Source organism: Centroberyx gerrardi, chromosome 13 (genome assembly GCF_048128805.1).
Source record: "Centroberyx gerrardi isolate f3 chromosome 13, fCenGer3.hap1.cur.20231027, whole genome shotgun sequence".
Classification (NCBI taxonomy): domain Eukaryota; kingdom Metazoa; phylum Chordata; class Actinopteri; order Beryciformes; family Berycidae; genus Centroberyx; species Centroberyx gerrardi.
The window spans coordinates 13,867,330-13,873,706 of NC_136009.1; positions in this window are offsets into that span (position 1 = coordinate 13,867,330).

The following is a 6,377-nucleotide window of genomic DNA, read 5'->3' on the forward strand; positions in this document are numbered from 1 at the left end:
TCACCAACACTGAGACCTCTGTGAGGGGCGCAGGGCAGAGCGGGTCAGGTGACACTGATAGCTTTAATCTATATCAGTTTCACTTGAAGCACTAGAAAGTTACTCAGAGTGATTAGTCACAAATGTGCATTCTGCAACTGTAGCTCTTCAAGCACTTCATATGCACACTGGTGGAACACTTATAAATGGTGGAAAAAGTTGTACATCCTGTAATGGTGAATTTAGGTGCACATTATGGCGCCTGTAATCACCAAATCTCGTTTACAATAACCCAGATGAGTTTATATCTCAACTACAGGAAACCCGAATATGATAGCTGGGATATGCTGATTTTAGCCAGGATACTGAAGAATTTATACACTGTATCTTGTTTAAATAGTTTTTTGCAGTCTGTGTTTTCATGGCAGTAAAGTATTCAGAACATTTAGTTTAATCATGCATACAGGGATACTCATGACTGGAATATGAAGATGCATACTGTTTGAATAGCCTATCCTTAACAGGAACACCCTGTGCATGTAAAAACACTCATTGTTTTTTAGGGAAGAAATGAGGAAGGGTCAAGCAATGTCATATTGGTGGGTGCTTTCAAACAAAAAACAATTTCATGAGCCCATTAGGCTATATGGGGGATACACAGAGGAAATTTATGGTAGCGGAGTCCACTGCTTATCATTCAGCTAAGTAGCTGATATTCATCACAGATTACTGATTTTAATACCAATCTTAAGTTTTACTGAGCACCATTCAGTCTGTGATTCTGGTCCCATGAAAACTTTCACTTGAGCTGAGAATTGTGAGACCCATAGGTGATTATGAAATCCAAAAGCAACTGGATGTTACTTGTGTCCTGGTGGAGAACCAGGTTCTTCCCAGGTTGTTTTGGAGAGAACAAACTTCTCAGAGAACAGAGAACCTATCTAGTAAGTCTGAGATGGACTGTGTGCTTGATGTCAAGCACAATCAACGATCAATTAAGACAAACAGGTGTTCATTTTCCCATCTGTTTTAACCGGCTCTGTACTATTGACTATAGCGCTGCTTGGATATGATACATTGTTCTTGCACTGATGAGAAATTCGTTCTCATCAGCCAAGTCACCATCCGATGCAACTCGTGCTGTTTGTGTTTTGGAATCATACTTTGGCCGTTAGATATTATGTGAACGCGTCATGGAGGACACAAGAATGCACAAGGACGCATATTGAGAGAGAGCCAACATTTTGATTTCACTTCTGGCATATCTTGTATTACTTTGAACCTTGTTTGTTTGCTTTTGTTCCCACTCAGTCTCCACTTTATCTTCCTCGCTGTTATAATGAACAACAGTGTAGTGCAATCCAGACCATCACATCCATAACACAGTAATGAAGCAGCAAAAGTGTATGTGTGTGTGTGTGTGTGTGTGTGTGTGTTTAAGTCCTCAGGAATCATTACATCATACATATTTATCCATTTCTCTCTGTGTAATCATTGTCTGTGCTCAGTACAAGTAAGACTAGTTATTCTTGACTCTGATGCTGTGTGAGAGAAAAAGATGGGATCGGGGAGAGAGAGAGAAAGAGAGAGAGAGAGAAAGCGAGAGAGAGAGAGAGAGAGAGAGACAGAGAGAGAGAGAGTCTGTGAGTGCACACACTATCCACCTGTTTGCACAAAAGGGGATCGTTTCTTCTGACAACCGATTCTGTCCTGCCAGTCACATTGATAACCGGTGGGTGTAAAAACTGAAAATTGGCTGAAAGTATTCTTCATAGCAAAACTTCTGAGTTGTTGTCTCAGCTTTCAGGGTATCGACGTTTCCACCTTTGTGGGAAATCCCCCGTGCATCTAAACCGGATTGTGCTGCTATGATGATGGTTTTTGGCAATACTCTATGTAAGCCTATCTCTCTCTCTCTCTCTCTCTCTCTCTCTCTCTCTCTGTAATCTGACAGTTGGGGAGAGCCTCTGCTTTTGGCATACTATGCGTTGATACACACACACACGGAGTGATATGGTAGAATTAAAGAAACCAAACACTGCAACATCCCATGAGTCACTTCACACTTTGAAGCAGAAAAAAACATCTTTAACACTATTATTAACTTATCTGTAACCTTGTTTTGTCCCATCTATTGGGAATCTCTGACAATCTCACAGTATTACGTGTGCTTGACTAATAAAGTGTGAAACTCCTTCGCATCCCGGTTCCAGTTGTTCATCTAGTATGCAAATCAGGCACACACAACATACACGCACACACACACACACACACACACACACACACAAACAAATGTAATACAAGGAGAGATGCTGATCTGCAGTTTATGAATGGACTGGCTAAACTGGCTATCTAACACCATTATAATGTATTATTTTGAGTAATTTCAGCCTATGGTCGTATTTAGTGGAAATGGATCCTATTGCTTTACTCTAAGGCCCGGTGCATTTAATTAGCTCCAGCATTTCTGATGATTCTCACACCCTGCAGTGTTTTGCCCTGCTTTTCTCTGGCTCAAACCTGAACACATGGTTACACATACTGAGAGCACAGACACTCAGACATGCACACGAAAAGACACACAAATACACACTCACAAGCACGCACGCACACACACACACACACATACATACACACATAGTAAACAAACAACAGAAGGCAGCCAGGGAATCTAGCTTATTAGATAGGTAACCTTGCCTGCAACCATATGGTCTCTGTGCAAGTGTCGTGTCTTTAGGTTTTCAGTCGACTGTCTCAGACTACAAATCTAGAATGAGCCACAGTAAATCCATGTATACTATTTCTACTCTATGACATCACATTTTCCCCTCTAACTCCTAATGAAGTCATGTGATTGGTGGTGGGTTCAGGGGTCACGGCTGGTTTATCATAAATCTCCGGCGGTCGGACGCATTTCAGCTTACTCGGCACACATTGGTCGCATGCCAGGGCTAAAAGGGGCGCAGATTGGTTTACATCCCAACAAAAGTCGCCCACCCATTATCCCTAAACTTAGGGCTGTTTGGACGCTAAAGATGTAGACACTTATGTCACAAGCATGTATGACTCACATGTGCGTACACGCTCTTAGCATACAAACAGATGCTAGACACCTTATATGTTAGTGCAGGGCTTTCCAAACGGGGCAGCAAGTCGTCAGGAGCAAGCGTCCACAATGTTTCCCTAATTGAGAGGTTTTCCTCACCCACCCATGTCGTCTTCTTGTTAAAGAGAGAGGCACCGGCATTCAACAATTATGGCAAGGTCATTACAAGTGCAGTCATGTTATCCAGAATGGGACTTTGCCTCATTAGCAAGCAGGTTGGAGCTGCTACAGAGTCCATTTCCTTGCACTGAATGATGTACAAAATCACCTTTTATCCCAGTTCAGTCCCAAGCAGAGTGCCTCTGATGTGTTGAAGTGTCGTGTGTGCACGTCTGTGATACAGCGCTGTGTGCACCATAGTGTTTTTGGGAACAATGAAGAGATCTCTCGGCTGATCAGAGGTTTGGCCATGCGCCAGCTGGTATGCAGATAGCAGACTTACAAGTCATTAAGTCTGCTGCGTGCGCTACCTAAGCTACACAAAGCTTGCAGAAATTGTCTCTGTGTATGCACGCGCATGTGCGTGTGTTTACATGCCTTTTATAAGTGTATTGTGGGAAACCATTTAGTGTGGCAATTGTTTATGCTGGGGAATAATTAGCTAGCAAGTGCAGAGGTTATTACATTATTAGGAAGAGAGGAAGAGAGAGAGAAAGAGGAAGGTTAGCAGGAGAGAGAGATAGAATGAAAGGACCTCGTTCAATCAAACTTGACCCGTCTCTAGGAAAAAAACAATCTCACACTTGCAGTCACCAATCATTTTGAGTGACATATGACAAGCAACTCAACAGCCTTGAATTAGTCTTGCCCGCTGGGGAATTGTGGCCTTATTACTACTGGTGTGGACTGAAATGACTCACTAATTATCTCACACATCACAAAAAGCTTGGTCACCACAGTGAGCCCTATTTGACGGTATTTCTTCATGTCTGTAGAAGGAAAAGGTGCGATTTATTTGACATATTCTTCATAAATGACAACATGTTTACAGTCTGCTGTAAACATGTTGTTGAGTTATCTTAGATTTACATGGTCTTAAATGTACATGTCGGTGCATTTTTTGGGGGTCTTGCTGATAATTGAGGCCGATGTTGATGCAAGCCAAACCTGAAGGAAGCCTATCCCTAAAATAAGAGCATAAACAAGAGACTCCATCATCACATTTCTGATTACTAGGCTCTAGACAGGATATGAAGGGAGTTCATTTCTGGTGTCATTTCCTCTCTAAAGGCTAATGACTTTTCAGATAACAAAATGGTGGGGCGATCCCGAGGGTTGGTCATTGGGAAGTAAATCACGTTTTCTCCTCAGCGCCAACAGAGCAGCCAGAGATTGTGATGATAGCCTGCAAAGGGAAACATTTCTCTAGAGGCTTTGCACCTGAAAGGCAACGGCCCTTGTTCTCCCTGTAGAACTGTGCGTATGTGTGTGTGTGTGTGTAAGAGAGAGTGCGTGTTGAGGCGTGGGAGTGTGTTTTCATATCCCCTTGGCATCAGAAGAAAATAAATTAATTCAATTCTCTAGCTCGTTAGATAGGTGAAAGCCAAATAGGGAATTTAAAACCAAGACAACCAGCTACTCAATACTACCATGAATAAGAAGGAAGAGAAGTGTGATGAACAGAAATGGAAGGAGGACGACTGAGATAGATAAGTACACAGCTAGAGAATATGAACAAAATGTCAGTGATGGAGAGATATGGTACTGAGGGGGATGATGGACGTGGAGGACAGGAAAGGAGCGAGTGTGATGGATGAAAGCGGAGGGAAGAGAGGGTGGGGGAAGGTAAGAGGGACACTCTGTCTCACTCAGTAACTAATGATGGAGGAAGGTCAAAGCTATTCCACAGTTGAGAGAATCTAATGATGCAAATCAGGTCTGACGCTCCCTCAGATGCCACGAGACGAACCCACAGAATTGTCTATCAATCCTGATGCCGCATTAGAACATATCTCGAGGTTTTCCTAAACCTGCAGCAAAGCCTGAGACCCTCAAAGAGCCGATATCTAGAATTTTATGCATCGTTTTTTTAAACGCTAGACATCAAAACATCTCGATGGGGGTTCAGTAGCGTTTAACAGCATGAAAAGGCCGTATCTGTCCACGCAAGAAAGGAGGGAAACTTCTGTAATTTGCACAGCCAGAATGCAGCCTGACTGGTAAGTGGTACAAATATATAACCGGCACTGTGGCAAGTAAACAGCGAGAAATGGAATGTGTTGGAGGGAGAACGAGGGGGAGGGGAGGAGTGTGACAGCTTTCCTTCCCCCGTCTTTGAAGAGCAGCGTGGCGCCGGATTCACACCGGGAGAATTTACAATGAATATGTACATAGGTTTGAACTGAATGCATAAACTGATTGCTAGGTATGTTACGTTGCACACATGCAGCAGTCTCTCTCTGTGGCTCTGGGAGCGAGTAAGAAATCTTTCTCTATTATCGAGGTGCGTTCAAATTGCTCTTGTGTGCACAGTGGATGAACTTGACATCAAATCTGCCGCTCGCACATAAAAAAAGACCTTTCGTTCTCAGTCAAGCTGTCGCAAATGACCCATATAAGCAAGACATTTGGCTTAAGGGGTTTTACATGTACAGAGGGAATGTGCAGTATAGGTAAAAGGATGGAGAAAGCATTGCATATGCAAACATGGAGGGGATGTAGACAGCCGAGTAATTGCACTGCTTCATGGATAATAGTGACCCTGTTAGCCCGAAAGCTTATTGGCTCCCCGTTTCTCTGATTCCGCCGGCAGAACCAATAGGAGCCGTCGCTAGGGTTTCAGAAGTAGGGATGAAGGGGCAGAATGAGGGGGAGAGAGACAGAGAAATAGAGGTGAAGGAGAAAAAAAAGAGGAATGGATGATGTGGGGAGGGGGGAGAGAGAGATGGAGAGCGACAAGGATGGAGATGCGGAATAAAAGAAAGCAGGGGAGATGGAGGAGAGAGAGCTGAATCCTTTTGTACTGAGGAAACAAAGGCGACAATCACTGAGCGCTGATAATACCCTTCAGCTTGTGGTTGTACAACACCAACAGGCAATGTTGTGTGTGTGTGTGTGTGTGTGTGTGTGTGTGTGTGTGTGTGTGTGTCTGCGCACGTTTGTGTGTCTAAAAGAGACGGTGTTCACAGTGTGACATTAGGTTTTGATCACACTCACTGAATCTCCATCTCACCAGAAATCCCATAGGAGCGCGCACAAAACCCCCTAGACACACACACACACACACACACACACACACACAAACACACATGTACACATACACATATGGCTGGGAAGGCTCGGTAAACAAAAA